This window comes from Homarus americanus, unplaced genomic scaffold, assembly GCF_018991925.1.
Source record: "Homarus americanus isolate GMGI-L3 unplaced genomic scaffold, GMGI_Hamer_2.0 scaffold9514, whole genome shotgun sequence".
Taxonomy (NCBI): Eukaryota; Metazoa; Arthropoda; class Malacostraca; order Decapoda; family Nephropidae; genus Homarus; species Homarus americanus.
Window position 1 is genome coordinate 322,501 of NW_024728474.1, and position 22,647 is coordinate 345,147.

Consider the following 22,647-nt stretch of genomic DNA (forward strand, 5'->3'; position numbering starts at 1 on the left):
CCCATCACCAAATAAGTCTTATAATGACCTACTCTAAATTCTACACTAATGGATAGTCTTTCCACCTCTGATACCCTGTGATGAATATTTATAAGGTGAGCTCTGAGCTGTTTAGTTTAGTGTGGCCTCGCGTTTTCTTCTTTTTTCCTTCCCTCTTGTCTTCTCGTTTTCTTTTTAATGGGTAACTATAGTTTATTGTTGTGTAGTGTGTCATTAATGTGTTGGGTGATAATTATTGTTTGTGGTTATTTATATGTTGTTGTTTTTTTAAAGGTGTTTTGTATATTTGGGGTTTGTTAGTGATTGTTTGGTAACATTCCCTTAGATTGATGCTTTTAACTTTACCCCTTAGATTGATGCTTTTAACTTTGCCCCTTAGATGTCCCTTTAACTTAACCCTTGAGACGACATGAGCGAACGACGGTTCCTTATCAGCTGACTATCACACACACACACACACACACACACACACACACACACACACACGTACATGATCTGTCTTACACATTTCTCTCTGTATTAACCACAACTTTTTTTATTATTATTTGTAAATATAGAGGTTAGGTTAGGTTAGTGTGGTGAGGTTAGGTGAGGTAAAGTGAAGCGAGGATAAGTGTACTGAGGTTAGGTTAGATTTGGTGTAGTGAGGATAAGTTAAAGTAGGTTAGGTTAGGTTAAAGTAGGTTAGGTTAAATGTGGTGAGAATCACGTATGGTGAGGTTAGGTTAGGTTAAGTTAGTTTCAGGAAAGTTATGAATAAAAACTAAGTTATAAAAGGATGATATAAATTGGCAGGTGTTGAGGTGAGTGACACAGCTGGGCCACACCTGCACCACACCTGCTCCACCTTCATTCATTCTACTCAAGGTCTGTGTAGTCTCGTAACCTGGTGCTTAGTAATGTAAACACACACACATATACACATGGACACCTTCCTCCTCTACACACACACACACACACACACACACACACACACACACACACATAAAAGAAAGACTTCGTGAATAAAACGCATCACTTACTTATTCCATTTAAGTGCTCGTCAGTGGTACATGCGTGTCAGAACTCTCTCACATTCCACTTGCAACAGTCAACAGCAGGACAGGTGGACTGTAACTGGTAAAAAAAAAACACATTCCATTACTTGGTTGGAACTGTTAAGTGTAGGATGGTGTTTTCTCTGTAGTATTGTGTCAGATTTTGGATGGTGAGGGGGAGTGAGGTAGGCGAGAGAGAGAGAGAGAGAGAGAGAGCTTCAACACTCACGTCACACACCACCTAATTCACCTTGACTCGTGTTGGCATTATAATCCTCGCTTCCAGGTCCTGACGACAATGCCTTTATTAGCTGACTGACATCACCTACCTAATAATATCCCTCATTATCCATCGCCTACACTCTCCATTTTCTCCAACTCTCCCTCACTCGTCCTGTCTCTAACCTGACCTGACCTAACCTAACCTTCCGTTCGTGTGAGAGATGATGCTTCACCTCCTGACATTGACAAGTTATGATCAACTTTTCTCTATTGTCTTCTAGTTGTTGACCTCAATCCACATTTTCTCCAACAAGTGAAGAAACATTTTATTTCCCCTCCTCCGTTTTCTTTCCTGATTTATTTCGTTTTCTTGATTTTTTTTTAAAATTTTCTTTTGATTAATATTTTCTGTCAGGTTATTGTTATTGTATTTATGTTTATTTAATATTTATTGTTAGTCTTGGTTAGTTGTCGTTTCATTGACAAATTCCTTCCATGTTTCCTTCCTTCTTCATTACTGTTGACAGCTGCCACAGGTGTAATAGTATCACTCACACTCTGCCAGGTAATGGGTTGGACAACAGGTAAGGGGTGGCACAACAGGTAAGGGTTGGTACAGCAGGTGAGGGCCGGGACACCTCCTTTAGCCACTTATGTCACCACTGCCCTACAGGGGTGTTACAGTGTGACCGTCACTAGGGCAGGTAACACTCACAGGTGGCGGGAATATCGGGAGTCTTACCTGAATACTTCACCACCACCGACCTCCACCTCACTGTCACGGCCAGAATTCGAAAATGTTGGAGTCTGACGAAAATGTGAAATGTTGAGTTGTTTTAACACAAACCATTTTAACTGAATTATATATATATATATATATATATATATATATATATATATATATATATATATATATATATATATATATATATATATACATAATATATTAACATTATATACATGACAAGGAAAACCATTTTTACACGAAGACACACCTTTAACACGCATACCTAGACACACGAACACACGCGAATATTCAAATACTTTTTTATTCCACACACACACACACACACACACACACACACACACATACACCATAAACCCAAGTTTCATTTCCGTACGTGAATTGATTTTCACTGAAAGAAGACCCCCCCCCCCCTCCCGGCCTCACTTACGGTAAACAGCTTGGGAGGGGGGGGGTGGATCTCATCTCAACCTTCCAATTCCAGACAGCGAGAGTTAAGTTGACCATTTGGTAATGGACGGCGCCTCGCTCTGACCAACCAATCACAACAGATTTTTCCGTTCTGGGACAGGTAATGTGAAGATTGGGAACGGCGGTGCTGGCGGCGTTCACACGACCTCCAGCAGGACAAACATACGTATGTTTCCTGGTTCTTGAGATAATGTTGTCTTGGGTCAAGGGTAGTTTCCCCCTCCTGGTGTAAAGCCTTGGGGTAATTGTCCTGTTTTGGGGTAATTCTTCCTTATGTTGGGGTAATGGGGGTAATATTATCCTAGGTCAGAGGTAATTATCCTTGTCCTGGAATAATATTGTCCTGATCTCGTAGGGTAACATTGTCCTACTTATAATTTCGTGGTAACATCAACAACACCGCCACCACCAGCACAGGTATGATAAGCATCTTTCTTACCTGCCCTTGCATACTAATCACACCTGAGATGATTATTAATTATCATAACTTAATATTTCACCCTCACCTTTGTTGCTCCTACACACTTTTATTCTATCTTCCCTCTGTTGTATACGTTATTCTATTGTTCGTCTCCACTCTTTCTTTAGTGTGTGGACATGAAGACTTGTGAATATTCGTCCTGTTTAGTGAGTCACCTTGTGTTGTTTTGTTTGGGTCGAGGGTTTCCAATTCGTGTTTGGTGTGACTAAATAAACATCGTCTCTATCTTATGTGTGTGTGTGTGTGTGTGTGTGTGTGTGTGTGTGTGTGTGTGTGTGTGTCTCACCTTCACCTGCCTGTATCTCTCACATTGTTCCTCCACCAATAACGCCATCTCTCTCCCTCCACTCCATCACTCCACCACTTCTCCCTCCACCACTCCTCCCTCACACTCCACCACTCCTCCCTCACACTCCACCACTCCTCCCTCACACTCCACCACTCCTCCCTCACACTCCCTCACACCCACTCCTCTCTCATACTCTACCACTCCTCCCTCACACTCCACCACTCCTCTCTCACACCCACCACTCCTCCCTCACACTCCACCACTCCTCTCTCATACTCTACCACTCCTCCCTCACACTCCACCACTCCTCCCTCACACTCCACCACTCCTCCCTCACACTCCACCACTCAGAGTCAGTGCCAGGTTAAGTTTCATCAGGTAAGTGGACTCAGCCGCAGTTGTCATGTATCATAGTGACACATGACACATGACACACCACGTGACTGTCTGCTATAACAACAAGTCACCACATGACACACTACGCGACTGTCTGCCAAAACAACAAGTCACCACATGACACATGACACACCACGTGACTGTCTGCCATAACAACAAGTCACCACATGACACAACCTTCACACACCTGACATGTTCCTTAGTGGCCACAGTGAGGGCCACTTGACGTTGTTTCTTTTAGTGGCCACAGTGAGGGCTACAGTGAGGGCCACAGTTAAGGCCACAGTAAGCGCCACAGTGAGGGCCACAGTGTGGCCAGTACAGTAATATTTACCAGTGGAGGAACAGTAGACTCGCCGTCAGCCAGACTCAGGTATTGTAAAGTTAATTAGTTCACCTGTGTTGTGCCGCAGTGGACTACCGCAGTGATGTGTCCAGCCAGATGTTGTACTTCAGGTGTTATACTACAGGTGTTGTACTACAGGTATTATGCTACAGGTGTTATACCACAGGTGATGTAGTACAGGTGCTATATTACAGGTGTTGTCCTACAAGTGTTGTATTACAGGTGTTATAATGTTATAACACAGGACTTTATACAAGCAAGTGTTATACTGGCAGGTGTCCGTGTGTCGCCTCTGTTATATTTCTTTCTCCATTTTCTTTCGTATACAGTTCGTCGCCCTTTCTCTCTCTCTCTCTCTTTCTTTCTTGTTCACTCACCCGTTTTCCCATTCCCCCAGTTATTCTCTCTCTCTCTCTACACACACACACACACACACACACACATCTGTGAGGGAATTACTACACCACGTGATGCCCCTCATAACACCACCTGTGAGGGAACTAGTACTCCACGTGATGCCCCTCATAACACCATCTGTGAGGGAGTTACTACACTAAGTGTCTGCTGTTCAACACCTCAGCTCACATGATCTACGTGTGTAAACATTAATCTGTATGTTCACTGTATATGTTCCTTCACCTTCCTCTAATGAAGGCTTTTGTTAAACCACCAATGTATGTAATAAGTCATTTATGTCCAATGTATATTTTCAGCTTTCGGGCTGCAAACTTTTTCAATAAACCGTTTATTAGTAGTAGTATTATTACACACACGTGCGCTTTGTGTCACGTGTTTACTTTCTGCGTCAAGTTGTTTACTTTCTACGTCAAGTTGTTTACTTTCTACGTCAAGTTGTTTACGTTCTGTGTCTGACTATAAAGATGGCCTTCTTCACGTTCATTGTTGAGATAACCTAACCAAACCTAAGCCATCCTAACCTAACCTAACCACACTTAAACACTTTCTTGCACATAACTTAGCGAGGCAGAATGACCCTTGACACACCTTCTTGTTTACACACTGTTTACCTGTGTGTTTACTGACCTTCCAAATGTAAACAACGAGAAGTAAACACACCAGAATCATTATAGGGAACACGTGAGGATTAATACCCAGCTCTTACCACCTTAAGACCTACCTAACCTAGCCTAACCTAACCTAACCTAACCCTCCCATGCAGCATTAGGGTGTTTAATCTTCAGGTGATCCCATAATTAAGTTACTCACAAATATTGACACAGCTGTGGAGACATGACACATTATAACACAGCTGTGGACACGTGACACATTATGACACAGCTGTGGATACATGACACATTATGACACAGACAAACGACTTCAGAAGACCAAGACAGATAACATAAAGATAACAGATAGACATAAGACAACACATGATAACAAACCATAACACAAGAAACAAAGTAAGATAAGATAAGTATTTCTTAAAGGTAAAATGAAACGATTAGGTAAACATTGAGAAGAAAGATAATAAGAAAATGAAGCGAAATTTGATGGAAATGGATAAAGGCAATGACCAGAGACAAGGAAAAAGAATAAGAGAAGAGGGAATAACAAGAAAAGACGAAAGAGGATTATGACAGACGTGGAAGGAAGAGATGAAGAAGAGGAGAAAGTTTGAGGGATAAAAGAGTTGAACATGGAACAGATGTGTGGCAGGTGTGTGTGTGTGGGGGGGGTAAATGTCAGTAGCAGCAGGTGTGTGTGGCAGATGTCAGCAGCAGCAGGTGTGTGTGGGGGGAAGGAGTACGTGTCAGCAAGTCTGTCAAGTGTCAGTATCAGCAGGTGTGTGTGGCAGATGTCAGCAGCAGCAGATGTGTGTGGCAGGTGTCAGCAGCAGCAGGTGTTGTCAGCTCTGTCAAGTGTCAGTATCTGTTTCATGACCCAGCTACTAACTTATACTGCAGGTGGTGTCATCACTGGGGCATTACAATAACACTTTAAACTGATTAACATCTCACTGCATAGACAACACCTCTGGCTTCTAACCCTCTTGTGGTGGTGTGGTGGTGTGGTAGTGTAGTGGTGGAGTGGTGTGGTGTGGTGATATGGTATCGTGGTTCTGTGTTAGTGTGGTGGTGTGGTGTTGCAATAGTGTAGTGATGTAGATAGTGTGATAGTGTGGCCAAGATACTGACAGAGGTAGTGTGGCCAAGATACTGACAGAGGTAGTGTGGCCAAGATACTGACAGAGGTAGTGTGGCCAAGATACTGACAGAGGTAGTGTGGCCAAGATACTGACAGATATAGTGTGGCCAAGATACTGACAGATATAATGTGGCCAGATCATCAGGTAGTTAAACTCTGGCAGCATCAATCAATGAACCAACACCTGAACGTTGTATTAATCCTTTACAGTCAGTTTTGTCGCCATGAATATTTAACTATTTAAATTCCTCAGTAAAAATTATTTTGTCAGCATATTTGTGACTGTGACACACACACACACACACACACACACACACACACACACACACATTAATACAAAGCCTCTGGGTACAAGGCTGGTGCTCTTCCCTGATTGGTTGACTGATAATGTCAACAAACGTGTAACATACACTACCACCACGGTGTGTTATACAGCGGTCTGGCTAAAGGGTGTGTAGTTAGAGAGAGAGACAGAGAAAGACAGACACAGAGACGCAAAGAAAAACAGAGAGACAGAGAAAGACAGACAAACAGACAGACACAAAATTAGTTATCAAAATCGTACAACAATATCGTGTTATATAAAGTTAATATGAACAAAGGCTGGAACATATATGTAAAAACCCCAAAAAAAAATAAAATGACCCAGATTTTTGGAGGTTCACAGCTGCCCGTACTTAATTAAGCCTTTTTTTCTGACCCAACAAATATTACACTGAAAAAATATAGAAATTTCATCCTCACCCCTCTCTCTCTCTCTCTCTCTCTCTCTCTCTCTCTCTCTCTCTCTCCTCTCTTCTCTTCTCTCTCTCATGCCTTCCTCATTCACTCTGGGCTGAGTGGTGGCGGAGTGGTCATCAATACTCACATCTGATATAGGGAGAACAGGATTCGATCCCATTCTAATCTATTACATTTTTAAGAATGAAATATACATGATTATACTTATTATTAAATTATTATTATATATTATTATACTTATGGACTCAGAGTTACTTAAACACTACAATACATTGGAGTGTCATGACGTGTAATAATAATAATAATAATAATAATAATAATAATAATAAACGGTTTCTTGAAAAAGTTTGCAGCCCGAAGGATGAAAATATACATTGGACATAAATGACTTATTACATACATTGGTGGTTTAACAAAAGCCTTCATTAGAGAAAGGTGAAGGAACATACAGTGAACATACAGATTAATGTTTACACACGTAGATCATGTGAGCTGTGGTGTTGAACAGCAGACACGTAGTGTAGTAACTCCCTCACAGATGGCGTTATGAGGGGCATCACGTGGAGTGCTAGTTCCCTCACAGGTGGTGTTATGAGGGGCTTGACGTGGTGTAGTAATTCCCTCACAGATGGTGTTACGAGGGGCCTGATGATGTAGTAATTCCCTCACAGATGGTGTTTTGAGGGGCATCAAATGGCGTAGTACTTCCCTCACAGATGGTGTTAGGGGCATCATGTGGTAGTAATTCTCACTGATGGTGTTATGAGGCATCATGGCGTGTAGCTTTCTCACAGATGGTGTTATGAGGGGCATCACGGTGTAGTAATTCTCACAGATGGTGTTATGAGGGCATCATGTGGTGTAGTAATTCCCTCACAGATGGTGTTATGAGGGCATCACGTGGTGTAGTAATTCTCACAGATGGTGTTATGGGCCTCACGTGGTGTAGTAATTCCATCACAGATGGTGTTATGAGGGGCCTCACAGATGGTGTTATAGACGTGGTGTAGTAATTCCCTCACAGTGGGTAATTTCACAGATGGTAGGGAGGGGTGTGTAGTAATTCTCACAGATGGTGTTATGAGGGGCATCACGTGGTGTAGTAATTCCTCACAGATGGTGTTAGGGTGCATCACGTGGTGTAGTAATTCCCTCACAGATGGTGTTATGAGGGCATCACGTGGTGTAGTAATTCTCACAGATGGTGTTATGAGGGGCATCACGTGGTGTAGTAATTCCCTCACAGATGGTGTTATGAGGAACTTTACATGATGCTGTAGCAACTCATTCACTACGTGGTGTCGTAGCATCATGGGGACACCACGTGATCAGTTGTCACAGGACTTCACTCACTCAAGTGGGTGAGGTGTGGTCCCAGGCTTCTCTATCGTGGAGTCTCAGGGGAATTATCACTGGGTACCTGGGACCTCACTGCGTGAAGGTTAGCTTGGGGAAGACTCAACTGCCGAGTTGTTTTTCACTGACTTAAGCACTGTTCACCGCTATTCAACACTGGTTCCATTCCTTTCCCAAATGAAATAGTAACTTCTGGCGAGAACTTGTTGATATTCCGGTGGGGAGGAGGGTTCAGGGGAGGGAGTTGGTATGGGCCAACATAACAGTTGACGTGGCTGCTGCTGAGCAGCGCCAGGTGCGTCTGATCCGTCTTGACCCGTCGGTGGTCGGTGGTCAAGTGAATGTGTGTGTGTGTGTGTGTGTGTTTGCTGTACACCTTCACAGCATAAATAAGCAGAGTGCTTTTATTTAGCTTTTATTTACCACGAGAACCTTTACAACTGCTGTTTAAGGGTGGTCGCACACACACACACACACACACACACACTGCTCTGTCGTTTACTAAGTCGATTCTAATAACAAAATATCAATCACAACAGCCAGATATAACAACACCAACACAACAGCCAGATATAACAACACCAACACAACAGCCAGATATAACAACACCAACACACCTTAAGTAATCAGAACACAGGTACTCCACTACTGTGTATTCCATTAAAGGCTGGAGTTTTATCTATTACCTGGGGAGAAGCTCGTTAAGGTGAGATTAAAATTTCATATTAATTTTACCTGTCGAGATAAATGATAGGTGTTGCACGGGCAGGTCGACATCAACCCCTTTATAATGACCCAATCACCTGGTTCTCTGTGAGTGACTTATTACCTTAGTTATTAATTCAGGTATGAGGGTTTGGTTTATCTTTCTAAGGTGTCAAGGTTTTCTCTTTATAGTTTGGGTAAATAATTCAGGAACTTTTATGTGTTGTGTTGTGTTGCGTTGTGTTGTGTTGTGTTGTGTTGTTCCAGCCAACCAAGTAATACACACACACACACACACACTCGTCAGGAGTGTTTCAACCACCCAACTGAGAAACACGGCTGAGATTTTTACACTGTCACGTGATGGATATTGTCTAGGTGTCCGACGCCTTCCATTGATGTGTGTATGAAGAGAGAGAGAGAGAGAGAGAGAGAGAGAGAGAGAGAGAGAGAGATACACAATAAGAATACAGTAGACTGAAAGACAAATACTAGATAACACTAAATAACACATGTAAACATATAAACACCAAAACATTCATTATTCCTCCCCTCTCACCTCCCCTCTCACCCCCTCTCACTTCTCCCTCTCATTCCCCCTCTCTTGACTACACTTCCTCCTCTCCCCTCATGTATTAATTTTCTCTCCTATATTCTTCCCCTTCTTTATCTTTTCTTTTTATAATTTTTCTTTTCCTTTCTCTCTATTCTTCCACTTTCTTACCTGTTCCACTCTCCCTTTCCTCCTCCACTCTCTCACCTGTTCCACTCTCCCTTTCCTCCTCCACTCTCTCACCTGTTCCACTCTCCCTTTCCTCCCCCACTCTCTCACCTGTTCCACTCTCCCTTTCCTCCTCCACTCTCTCACCTGTTCCACTCTCCCTTTCCTCCCCCACTCTCTCACCTGTTCCACTCTCCCTTTCCTCTTACCTGTTGTCACATCTTCTATTTTAATTCTCCGTCTCCCTCCTTTAATTTACTTTACCCTATATTATTGTACGATAATTATGTGAACAAAGGAAGAGAGAGAGAACGAGAGACAGAGAGAGAGAAAGGGAGAGAGAAAGACAGAGAGAGGCAGAGGAAATGAAAGAGAGAGAGAGAAAGAGAGAGAGAGAGAGAGAGAGAGAGAGAGAGAGAGAGTCAAAACATTACTAGCCAAAACAAACAAACAAACAAATTCCATGCTCTATATATCCACAGCCAAATGAGCTTACACCTGTAATAACCAAAATCATCAATTATAATCAATACTTTATTCTATCTTAAACTCTACTTACACTTATAGTTTACGAGGCACTTATAAAGACCAAAAGTTTATTTAAGTATATCCTGTACCTGTGTAATTTGGACTGATTTACCTGTATGTAATATCTAGTTATCTATATTCTTTACAGAGGTATTAATTATCATGTGTGCCAGGTGTGTAATTATTTCCCTGGACAGGTGAGGCAACGCCGCTTGTATGAGAGTAATAATGATGCCATTAATAATATTGGTAGCGGTAATGGTAATAGTGAAGGTGTAACAGTGGAGCTACTACTACTACTACTACTACTACTAAGACTATGACTACGACATAGACTACTACTACTATTAAAACGAATACTACTACTACTTTTTTTTTAAATCGTGGCCTCCAGCCTCCCCCAATAGCCACTCCTTCGCCACCATTTTATCACCATAAAATTAAATATCCTAATACACAAGTAGCTATCCTATCTGTGTTGAGTTAGTTGAGCCGCAGATCTATGCGGCATTCAGTGACTGTAGCCTCATAGTCAATATCTGCAACTGTTGTCGGCTTTGGGGCCGATGCTCTCGTTCCCCCGAGGCAAAGCAAAGCCGACTTCCTACTACTTATCCTACTAATAAACTTGTATTGGACGGGAATGCGGTCACCTACGGACGAACGGACAGAAAGACATATGAACTTTTGAATTGAATTGAATTGTATTGTAACAGTTTATTTAGCCAGAAAAATACAGATACAGAGCGGATAATAATAACAATATTAACATGGTTGAGCCAGTTGAGAACCTGAGCTCACTGACAGACACACACACACAGATAGACAGACAGACAGGTATAGATCAATATACCTCCTTGTGTTGTGTTATGAAGCTCCCACCCTCCCTCTCTCCTTCTGTCTCTTATATCCGTGTCTGTTGAGTGCATCTTGTCTCGTTAGGTTAGGTTAGGTGAAACAAACAAGGGTGTAGATTCTTCAGGTGACTAGAGAACACCACCTTACCTTAGGTGTTTGTGAAGAGCACACGAGACAAGGACCACTAAACAGCGTCTTACCTAAGCCAAACTTTGTGTGTATTTACATAAACTTTGGCTCTGAGATGTTTATGTTCATCCCGCTGTGTAAACATGTATATTCAACCTCTCATATTGTTAAAGAAATGTCCTTTTTTACAACCAACCGAACTTACTGTTGTTTGTGGTTGTTGTTGTTGTTTTGGAGGTTTTAGTTGTTGTTGTGGCTGTTGTGATTATTGTTGTTGTTGTTGTTGTTGTGGTTTTTGTTGTTGTTGTTGTTGTTGTTGTGGTTATTGTTGTTTTAGTTGTTGTTGTTGTTGTTGTTGTTGTTGGTTGTTGTTGTTGTTGTTGTTGTTGTTGTTATTGTTGTTGGCTGCTTGTTTTAGCTGTTGTTGCTGTTGGTTTTTGTTTGCTTGCTGTTGTTGCTTGCTTTGCTTGTCGTTGTTTTTGTATTGTTTGCTCTTGGTTGTTGCTGTTGGTCGTCAGTTGTTGTTGTTGCTGGTTTGCTGTTGCTGTTGTTATTGTTGTTTTCTGGTTGTCGTTGTTGCTGGTGGTTTGTTGGTTGTTGCTGGGTTGGTGGTTGCTTGGTGGTTTCTTGGTGTTTGTTGTCGTTGCCATTGCTGTTGTTGCGCTTTTGTCGTCGTTATTGTTCAGTTTCTCGTCGTCAGTTGTCATTGCTGTTGTTGTTGTTGTTGTTGTTGTTGTTTCTATTGTCAGGTTGTTGTGGCTGGTTGTCATTGTTGTTGGTGGTTTCTTGTTTATCGCTTCGTGGCTCGTTGTTGCTTAAGTTTGGTTACTGTTGTTATTGTTGTGATTGTGGCTGTGGTTGTTATTTTGGTGGAGGTGGTGACAATTTCTATTGTGTTTTAAGAAGGTAAATGTCTGGTAATTGGATAATATTTATGCATATCTCTTGAGACGATAATGATAATATACAATGGCTGAACTACGTCACTTCCTTAACTAGTTATATTTATCAACGCTATATACCTGAATATTAGTAACATCAACCTAACCTAACCTAACTTAACCTAACCTAACCTAACCTAACCTAACCTAACCTAAACTAACCTAACCTAACCTAACCTAACCTAACCTAACTTAACCTCCAGACAGACAGTATTATACAAGGACAGTGTCAGGTTAAAACACAGTTCCCACTATAAATACTTCGTAATATTTCCTACATAAAGTAAGTGAAAGAACAAAGAAACATTCACAAAAATACTCAACAATATTCAGAAAATTAAAACGGGAATGTTACCTGTAATTAAGAGTTGTGTCATACCTGTCATAGTCAGCGACATAACTCACCTGTGTTTCACGTAAAGTGTTCTCTACACCTGCGGCCGAGCATTACCTTTTACCTTCTCTTTTTGTGGTAAATCAAGTATTGTTGAAGTGAAGTGACGAGTAGTGGACGATTGGACACGAGTCATCCACTCTGGCACAGTGACAAGGTGGAGCATTTTACCGTGGACACGAGTCATCCACTCTGGCACAGTGACAAGGTGGAGCATTTTACTGTGGACACGAGTCATCCACTCTGGCACAGTGACAAGGTGGACCATTTTACTGTGGACACGAGTCATCCACTCTGGCACAGTGACAAGGTGGAGCATTTTACCGTGGACACGAGTCATCCACTCTGGCACAGTGACAAGGTGGAGCATTTTACCGTGGACACGAGTCATCCACTCTGGCACAGTGGCAAGGTGGACCATTTTACCGTGGACACGAGTCATCCACTCAGTCACAGTGACAAGGTGGAGCATTTTACCGTGGACACGAGTCATCCACTCAGTCACAGTGACAAGTAGGAGTGATTTTATCAGGGACACGAAATACCATCCACTTTGGCACAGCAGACAGGTGGAGCATTTACCGTGGGACACGAGTCATCCAATGGCACAGTGACAAGGTGGAGCATTTTTACTGTGTTTGCTAGACTGTGTTGAGAGAGAGAGAGAGAGAGAGAGAGAGAGAGAGATACGGAGTTGGCAGATCAGACTTAGCATCGACGGCACTCACTGAGGATTTAGCAGATGGCGAGGAATGGCAGATCATTCTTTACTTTGCAGCTTAACACCTGTGGGGTCAAAACCCTTTATGATCAAAAATCAGAAGTCAGACACTTTCAGTGATCAAAATCTGTGGGGTCAACACCCAGGATCAAACCTGTGGGGTCACTGACCTGTTCGATCAACACCAGGGGTCAACACTCTGGTGGGGTCAACACTCAGGAGTAACACCTGTGGGGTCAACACCTGTGGGAGTAACACCTGTGGGAGTAACACCTGTGGGGTCATCTCCCACTTACTTTTCTCCCTCTTTCATTTTCCTCATCTCCTTCCCTTTTTCCTCCTCCTTCCCTCTCCTCTGTCATCTCTTCTAACTCCTTTCTTCCATCCACATACACCCTGTTTTCTCTTTTATTCCTCAATATCTCCTCCTCCTCTTCCTCAGCCTCTGTCCTCCTCCTCCTCTTCATCCACTACCTCATACTCCTCCTCGCCTCTGTCCTCATTTCCTCTTCCTCCTCCTCCCCTCTTATCTCCCTCCTGCTCTTCCTCCCTTCTTATATTATTCTTCTTCTTCCTCCTCGAGCCTGAAGGAGGAGGAGGAGGAGGAAGCTGGCCAGGGCAGGTGAGGTGGTTAATGAAGAGTTATAGTGGGTAGAGAAGCAGCTCCCGCCTCCAGCATTATATATACCTGGTGTGTGTGTCTCTCTTATTTACACGTTTTCTTTTCATTATCCATCATTCCATTTCATTCCCCCCAAACATCTTATTCACACTTTTATTTCATGTTCCTTCATTCTTCATACATTTTTTTTTATCATTTCTATCATTCCATCTCATTTCTCAGAACAATTTTCGTCAGTAAATCAGGAACTAACTTCGTCTTGTTTGTTATGACTTGTTTGTTCTGACTTGTTTGTTATGACATATCTGTTTGTTTACTTCACAGGGATGACGTCACTCAGGAGCTATGGCGTGAAGGCAGTGCTGTGGGGGGTGATGGTGGCAGTGTGTGTTATAGAAGGTAAGTGGTGCTGTGTGTGGTAGGGGTGCTGTGGTGCTGTGTGTGTGGTAGGGGTGTTGTGGTGCTGTGTGTGTGTGGTAGGGGTGCTGTGGTGCTGTGTGTAGGGGTGCACAAAGTGTGTGTGGTAGAGGTGTTGTGGTGCTGTGTGTGTAGTGCTGTGTGCTGTGTGTGTGTAGGGGTACTGTGGTTCTGTGTGTGTAGGGTGCTGTGGTGCTGTGTGTGTGGTAGGGGGTGCTGTGGTGCTGTGTGTGGTAGGGTGCGGTGCTGTGTGTGGTAGGGGTGTTGTGGTGCTGTGTGTGGTAGGGTGCTGTGGTGCTGTGTGTGTGGTAGGTGTTGTGGTGCTGTGTGGTAGGATGCTGTGGTGCTGTGTGTGGTAGGGGTGCTGTGGTGCTGTGTGTGGTAGGGATGCTGTGTGTGGTAGGGGTGCTGTGTGTGGTAGGGATGCTGTGGTGTTGTGGTGGTTGTAGTTTGGTGGTGTGGTGAAGAAGACAAATGGTCGTGTGGTGTTGTGTGTGTTAGAGTGGTAGTGTGATGCTATGTTGTGGCGAGTGGTGTTGTGGTGGTGTGGTGTTGTGGTGTTGTAGATCTGTGTTGGAGTGAGGAGGGAGAGAGGTGTGTGTGATGATGTTGGTGATGGTGTGTTGGAGTAAAGGAGATAAGTGGTGATAGGTGGTGGTGTTGGAGTGAAGGAGAGAGAGATGTGTGGGTGGTGATGATGGTGATGGTGTGAGGAAGAGAGAGAGAGAGAAGTGTTGGTGGTGGTTTGAGGGAGAAGTGTTGGTGTTGGTGGTGGTGGTGGAGTGTTGTAGCCTTAATGGAGTTGGGAATTTTTCGGATGAGTCGTGGGTTAGGGCGAACCACCGCAGTGCGAGTGTGTGTGTGTGTGTGTGTGGGTGTGTGTGTGTGTGTGTGTGTGTGTGTCTAAAGGACTAATGGGAGGGATGGTGACAGAGGAATGGGGAGACACACTGACAGAGACATTTACATTCTCATTGAGTGTAAAAGAAGATCATAGGAGGCGGGGACTAATACAATAAGGGAATGGATTACATTTCTTGGTGTGTGTGTGTGTGTGTGTGTGTGTGTGTGTGTGTGTGTGTGTGTGTGTGTGTTACAGAGAAAACCCATCACAACAAATCAAATCAATGGTCAGAACTTCAACAGAATATTTCCAGAGAAAACCCATCACAACAAATCAAATCAATGGTCAGAACTTCAACAGAATATTTCCTTTACTATTTCCAGTCGATGTTGTGAATGTTGATATTGCATTGTTCCTTCCCTGGTAAACATTCACCCCCGTAGACATTAGAAGAACATTCACATATAACAGAAGGCGAATGTTTACTTCCAACACAACATTTATAGACGTTTTAAGTGTCCGTGTTACTGAGAATGTTAGTATACCGTGTGAATGTTGATAATAATGATAATGAATGTTAGGCAGAATGTTATTTATGAGAAAATTTTATTGTTGTCTAATATAAAGAGGAGAGAGAGAATATATAAAGCCTTCGGATGTATAATGTTAGACAGACAGACAGAGATACAGGTAGACGGACAGGTAAACAGACTTAGGGGAGAACGAGAGCCGACATAAATTTCTCTTAATTACAGTCCAGTCGTGTAATTACAACAATTAATGATAGCTTATAATCCATATTTTGTTCAACTCCAAAAATATCATAAAACTATCTCAATATAACTCCTGAAATAAACAGTATTTGTCATTTTTAATCAGAAATTTATTACCTGTATGTTTTATTAAAGCTGCATACCTGTTATTAACCTGAATTTGAGTTTATATTTACTTTTGGGAAGTATATAACAGGGTATATGTATTTTATTTGTATATTTTTTTTCACAATTACTAGATGTGTGTGTGTACCTCGCTTTGGAGAATAACCGAGGGAGGGGTGGGGTGAGGGGGGGTGTTTTTTTTCACGGGAGAAGTACATATTTCACAGCCATCGTGACACCTATCTCGCCTGGAGGATCACAGGGGGGTATATTTTTCACTGGTAGAAGTACTGTATATATACACATTTCACAGTCGTCGGGGTAACTATATCTAGAGAGGGGGAATCATGTTTTAAGTCCAGGAGGGAGGGGTATTATTTTTCGCGAAAGGTACTGTATTTTTTCATCTCCCTGATAAACCAATCACTGTGTAGAGAGAGGATTAAGGGAATATACATTTTACAGAAGTGATAAACATTTCACACCCGCGAGACATAAATCCCTCTAACCCCCCCCCTATGAAGGAGAGAAAACACATATATTGTTTGGTATTGAAACATAAAATATTCAGGAAGTGAAGAAAAAAGTCAACTCATTTATCATTCAATGCCTTTGTTTTCATCGCTGTTGTCGCTACTCTCCGGCTACACAACACAGGAAGTTGGCCTCCAGGGTAAACAAATACGTGTATAAGTTGTCGTTCGTCTGTTTTGTCTCCTCAGAAAATATTTTATTCTAACAAGTGGAATACACCTCACCGCTTACCATGTTATTGTTGAACCTAGTTACTGAGATGGTCGACTCCCTTGCCACAACAGCAGTCACCAGATACTTGAAGCTGAAGGTGTTGATCTGAGGGAGATTATATAACGAAGGGAGAATATGTTGTGGGAGGGAGCTTACTGTGTGTGTGTGTGTGTGTGTGTGTGTGTGATGTACTGATTTTTTTCCAATACGCCTCTCTCTCTCTCTCTCTCTCTCTCTCTCTCTCTCTCTCTCTCTCTCTTTTTATAACTCTATCTGTCTGTCTGTCTGTCTGTCTGTCTGTCTGTCTGTCGGTCTGTCTCTGTCTATCTCGCCTTGTCTCTCTGTCTGCCTCTCTCTCCGTGTCTCCTCTCCTTCCTTCCATCATGTTACAGGTGCCTCGTGGTCACATTAATGGGTAATAAACTAGTGGTCGTAAAATGCGATCCTCTCCTTATACCCAGGTAAAGATAGACCTCCCCTCCCACGCCTCCTTCCTCTTCTTCTCGCTCCTCTTCTTCCTCTTCATCCTCCTCGTCTTTCTACACCACACACACATGACCCATCCTGCCATCGCTGTTCCCCGCTGATGGTGATAGTGTAAAGGTGTTTAACTTAACATACATATTTAAAGACATTACCTACTATATCATACAAATATTATGACAAAAAAAATCATTATATAAACCCTCCCTATCGTATAAAATTGAACTGAAATCTACGTAAAATTAAAAGACCCCAGTTATCGATACATAAAGATAGATGTTAACAAAACCTGACATAAAACCACTTGACTGACTTCTATACTTGTGTTGAAGATAAGAGAGTCCCCCCTCCTCCCCCTCCTCTAAAACAGTAAACAAACACGATATACCTTCAACTAAGTGTCAATATTCACCATCTTTAAACCCTCGTGTGTTGAGTCTTGTCATCCCACTCAAAAGGTTCAGGTATTCAGAGGGTCATCTCAGGGTACTAGAGGCGCTATGGTGTGTTTATTGTGTACAAGAGGTAAAGGGGATGAGCGTTTTATGGTGGAATTCCATTTTGTTCTCTCATGAGGCTTCTTGGTTAACCTGGGGCAGAGGAAGGTAAATATTGAGTCTCTCTTCCTTCTTTCTTCTTTCTTTCTTCTTTCTTCTCTCCCTTCCTTCCATCACTTTCTTCCACTTACGCTTCCTTCCCTGCCATCTTCCTTCCCCCATTTCTTCCTCCTCTTACTACCTTTCCTGCGCAACCCTTCCTCCCTATCATCACCCTCCCTCCTAACCAAACCCCTCCTCTTAACCACCACCCTGCCCCCCACCCCCCCTCCTAACCACCCCCTTCCTAACCACCCCCCCTCCTAACCACCTTCCCTACCACCCTTACTTCGCGGACACTATCCTTGAGGAGCTCCCTGGCGATATTGTGTTTCCCGAATGAAAAAAAAAATCTACTTATCTGACTCGGATGACAGAGGCGCCATCTTGAAAGCTTCTGGTGGACTTCGGGGACATGACAACACCACACAGAGACGCCTTGTTTTTTTACCTCAATATATTTGTAAAACTTTATTCAGAATTTACATAATATAGGGAGTTTAAAACTAAACGCGGTAAAGGGAGGACTCAGAACACGACTAACTTAAATGTCTACTACGCGAACAGTAGAAGTATGAGAAACAAAATGGATGATATTAGGGCCTTGGAATGTACCGAAAAAATCGATATAATTGCATTCACTGAAACATGGATCAACCTACACTCACGTGAGTTGCCGATCGAATACCAAATTGCGGGTTACAAATTGTTCCATACCGATAGGCAGACCAGGAAAGGAGGCGGAGTAACAATCTATGTTAGGGATAATCTGAAGTGTGAAATAAATAAGGAAATAAAAACTGAGCGGAATACAGAAACAATTTGGATAGAATTAAGCGACGGTAGGGAAAAATTAATCATAGGAGTAATATATAGACCTCCCAATCTTGATAGAGTCAATGAGCGACTTATCTGGAATGAAATGCGCAGGGCTTCCATACACAACAAAGTCTGAATAGTAGGCGACTTTAACCTTGGCCAAATAGATTGGACTGACCTTACAGGTAACTCAGAATCAGAGGATTTTCTCGAGACGATCCAGGACTGTTTCCTAAGTCAACATATAACCGAACCCACCCGGGGTAATAATATACTCGATTTAGTTCTGTCGAACAGGGAAAACCTCATTAGCAATGTCGAGGTAGGGAACGAACTTGCAAACAGCGATCACAAAGAAATTCGATTCCAGTTAGATTTTCAGGGCAGATGTAAGGAAAATTCCACTAAAGTACCAGATTTCAGAAGGGCAAACTTTGACAGTTTAAAGAGGCAGCTGGGAGAGGGGGTGTCGCGCTTGGCCGTGAACCTGACAGATGACTCCGACCTGATAACGACATCTGAGACTGCCGAGTTCCACAACAATTTAAATAATGAGTTACTTAATGCACAAAGGCAGAACATACCATGCAAAAAACACAGATCAGACAACAATGACCCTAAATGGATAAATAATTATTTAAAGAACATCATTGGCCAAAGGAAGGCTATAGGTAGAAGGATAAAGCTTGGCGAAATTTACCTTCAGGATTATTATAAGATATTGGCGAGTAGGGTTAAAACCGAGATAAGGAAAGCCAAGAGGAATAATGAGGTAAGGATAGCAAGGGAGGTAAAGACAAACCCCAAAGGATTCTACCAAATGTATCAAATTAAAACACGAGAAAAGATTGGACCAATACGGTCAGATACCGGTGAGCTCACTGATAACGACGGAGAAATGAGCAATAATTTGAATAAATATTTTTCAACAGTTTTCACCACCGAAAATTTAAACATGATACCCGAGGCACCGACTCTATTCAGGAGATAGTGAAGAAAATAAATTAAGCGAGATAGTAGTGACTAGAACGATGTTAGTAAGCAAACAGGACAAACCAGCTTCCACAAGTCACCTGGTCCCGATGAGATATTTGCTAGAGTATTAAAGGAATGTAAGGAAGAGCTTAGTATGCCCTTAGCAAAGTTGTTTAACATGTCATTAAAAACAGGTGTAGTACCAGAATCCTGGAGGATAGCGAATGTAATACCGATTTTCAAGAAGGGGGATAGATCACTATCCTCTAACTACCGCCCAATCAGCCTAACATCAATAGTAGGCAAATTACTGGAAGCAATCATTTCAAACTCTATTCGAAATCACCTGGAGAAGCACTGATTGATCAATGATTCCCAGCATGGCTTCACAAGCGGAAGTTCTTGCCTAACTAATCTATTAACATTCTTTTCATCAGTTTTCGAATCGGTGGACGAGGGGCACAATTATGATGTGGTATATCTCGACTTTAGCAAAGCCTTCGACAGAGTCCCCCATGAAAGACTAATTAGAAAGGTAGAAGCTCATGGCATCAAAGGTAACATCCTTAAATGGATTAGGGCGTGGTTACAGGACAGGAAACAGCGAGTGAGCATTAACTGCACTAAGTCACATTGGAGCAACGTCACAAGTGGAGTTCCCCAAGGCTCAGTACTTGGACGATTATTATTTATTATATACATAACATTGATATCGGCATAGACAGCAACATAAGTAAATTTGCTGATGACACTAAAATAGGACGTGTTATTAAATCTGACGAGGACTCCGCAAAACTACAGGAAGATCTAAACAAATTTTTCGAATGGTCTGAAAAATGGCAGATGAAATTCAACGTGGACAAATGTAAAGTACTCAGTATAGGAGATGTAAACAGGGAAACCAGATACCAGATGAACAACGATGCCATAGAGAAATCCGACTGCGAGAGAGATTTAGGAGTAATGATAAGTAGGAACCTTTAGCCAAGTAAACAATGTGTTTTTGCTCGTAATAAGGCTAATAAAGTACTTGGGTTCATACAAAGGAGTGTTAGTTACAAGACTAGCGAGGTCATCCTAAAACTGTATCTTGCTCTTGTGAGACCACACCTGGATTACGCAGTTCAGTTCTGGTCACCGTATTACAGAATGGATATAGAATCGGCTGGAAAGACCCAGAGGAGAATGGCCAAGACTAATCCCGGGCATTAGGGGTACCTTGAGAGCAGAGACAGTTGAAGCATCTTAAATTAGACATTCCCAGAGACGAGCGAGAGGCGACCTGATAGAGGTGTATAAGTGGAAGTCAGGGCTAAACAAAGGGGACATTACAAAGGTACTCAAACTATCCAACCAGGAGCGAACTCGTAACAATGGTTTGAAATTAGACAAATTTAGATTTAGGCGTGAAATAGGTAAACACTGGTTTGGAAACAGAGTAGTGGATGAATGGAACAAGTTATCAAATATCATCATTAACTCGAATATGCTGAATAGCTTCAAACATAGGTTGGATGCTTATATGAGCAATAGGGGTTGGGTGTAAACGGGACTGCCCAGTATGGGCCAATAAGCCCGCTGCGGTTTCCTCCATTCTTATGTTCTTATGTTCTTATAAATGTCTGTATTTGTCAGAGTTACCCTTAAGACTCTCTCTCTCTCTCTCTCACTACTCCACCTTATCCTTCACCTTCCTGTCACTGCCTCCTCTCTCTCTCTCTCTCCTTCACAGCCAGCAATAACCCAAACCTCCCCCCTGAAACCTCCTCATTCACTGATCTCTGGTCCCACCCCACACCCTCCCCCACACCTCCCCCTCCCCCACACCCCCCACACCTCCCCACACCCCCCACCTCCCTCCCCACACCTCCCCCCACACCCCCTCCCCCCACACCCTCCCCCCACACCTCCCCCACACCTCCCCACACCTCCCCACACCTCCTCCCCCACAGTCTCCCCACACCTCCCCACACCTCCCTCACACCTCCTCCCACACCTCCTCTCTCACACCCCCTCCCCACAGTCTCCCTCTCTACACTCTCCCCTCACACTCTCCCCCACACTCTCCCTCTCTACACTCTCCCTCTCTACACTCTCCCTCTCTACACTCTCCCTCTCTACACTCTCCCTCTCTACACCGCCTTTTATCTCTTCTCCCCTTCCTACACTTCCATTCTGGTTCCTTCTTGTGTCCTGCCATTTACTTATTCTTTCTTTCTCCTCTCTCTTCTAGATCCCTCCTTCCCTCAGGCTCTCCCTCCCTCCTTCCTTTACACCTTTCCTTTCCTCCTTTCCTTCCTCCTCATTCCTTCCCTCCTACTCTCCCTCCCTCCCTCCTCCCTCCCTGCTGGCCCTTCCCACCCCTGCCAACTGCTGGACAATAGACCCACTTCCCTCAGCCTTTAGCCTTGCCTGTTCATGGGAGAAGCTATCGTCAGGGGTTATCGTCCTCAAGACCCTGCTAAACCTATCGCTCTAACATCGTGTATCGTCAAGGTATCGCCGACCACCGAGGATAACATCTATACCGGTATAACTTATGACAGCGATAACAAGTGGCTCACCGCGTGTTATCTTAACCCTCGTGTTCGATAACTTATACAGTAACTCATGATACACACACACACACACACTCCTCATTCTCCTCACTCCACACAACTCCTCACTCCACACACTCTTTCACCCACACACTTCACACATTCCTCACCCCCATTCCACACACCTCACCCACACACCTCACCACACACACCCTGCCCACATCCATCACTCCACACACTCCTCACTCCACACACCCATCACTCCACACACTCCACACATTCCTCACCCCTCACTCCACACACCCCTCACTCCACACACTCTTCACTCCACACACCCCTCACTCCACACACTCTTCACTCCACACACCCATCACTCCACACACTCCACACACCCCTCACTCCACCACACTCTTCACTCCACACACCCATCACTCCACACACTCCACACACCCCTCACTCCACGACTCACTAATGCCTGTATC

General features: G+C 43.2%; 1 long non-coding RNA gene across 1 annotated transcript in view; it reads left to right on the top strand.

The window, feature by feature from the left end:
- The window catches only part of LOC121866098, a 54,854-nt gene that overhangs the window by 21,470 nt on the left and 10,737 nt on the right, over nucleotides 1-22,647 (top strand). Inside the window, exon 2 of the long non-coding RNA XR_006088890.1 lies at nucleotides 14,194-14,268. This is a non-coding gene — a long non-coding RNA (uncharacterized LOC121866098). The remainder of the gene's footprint in view (nucleotides 1-14,193; nucleotides 14,269-22,647) is intronic.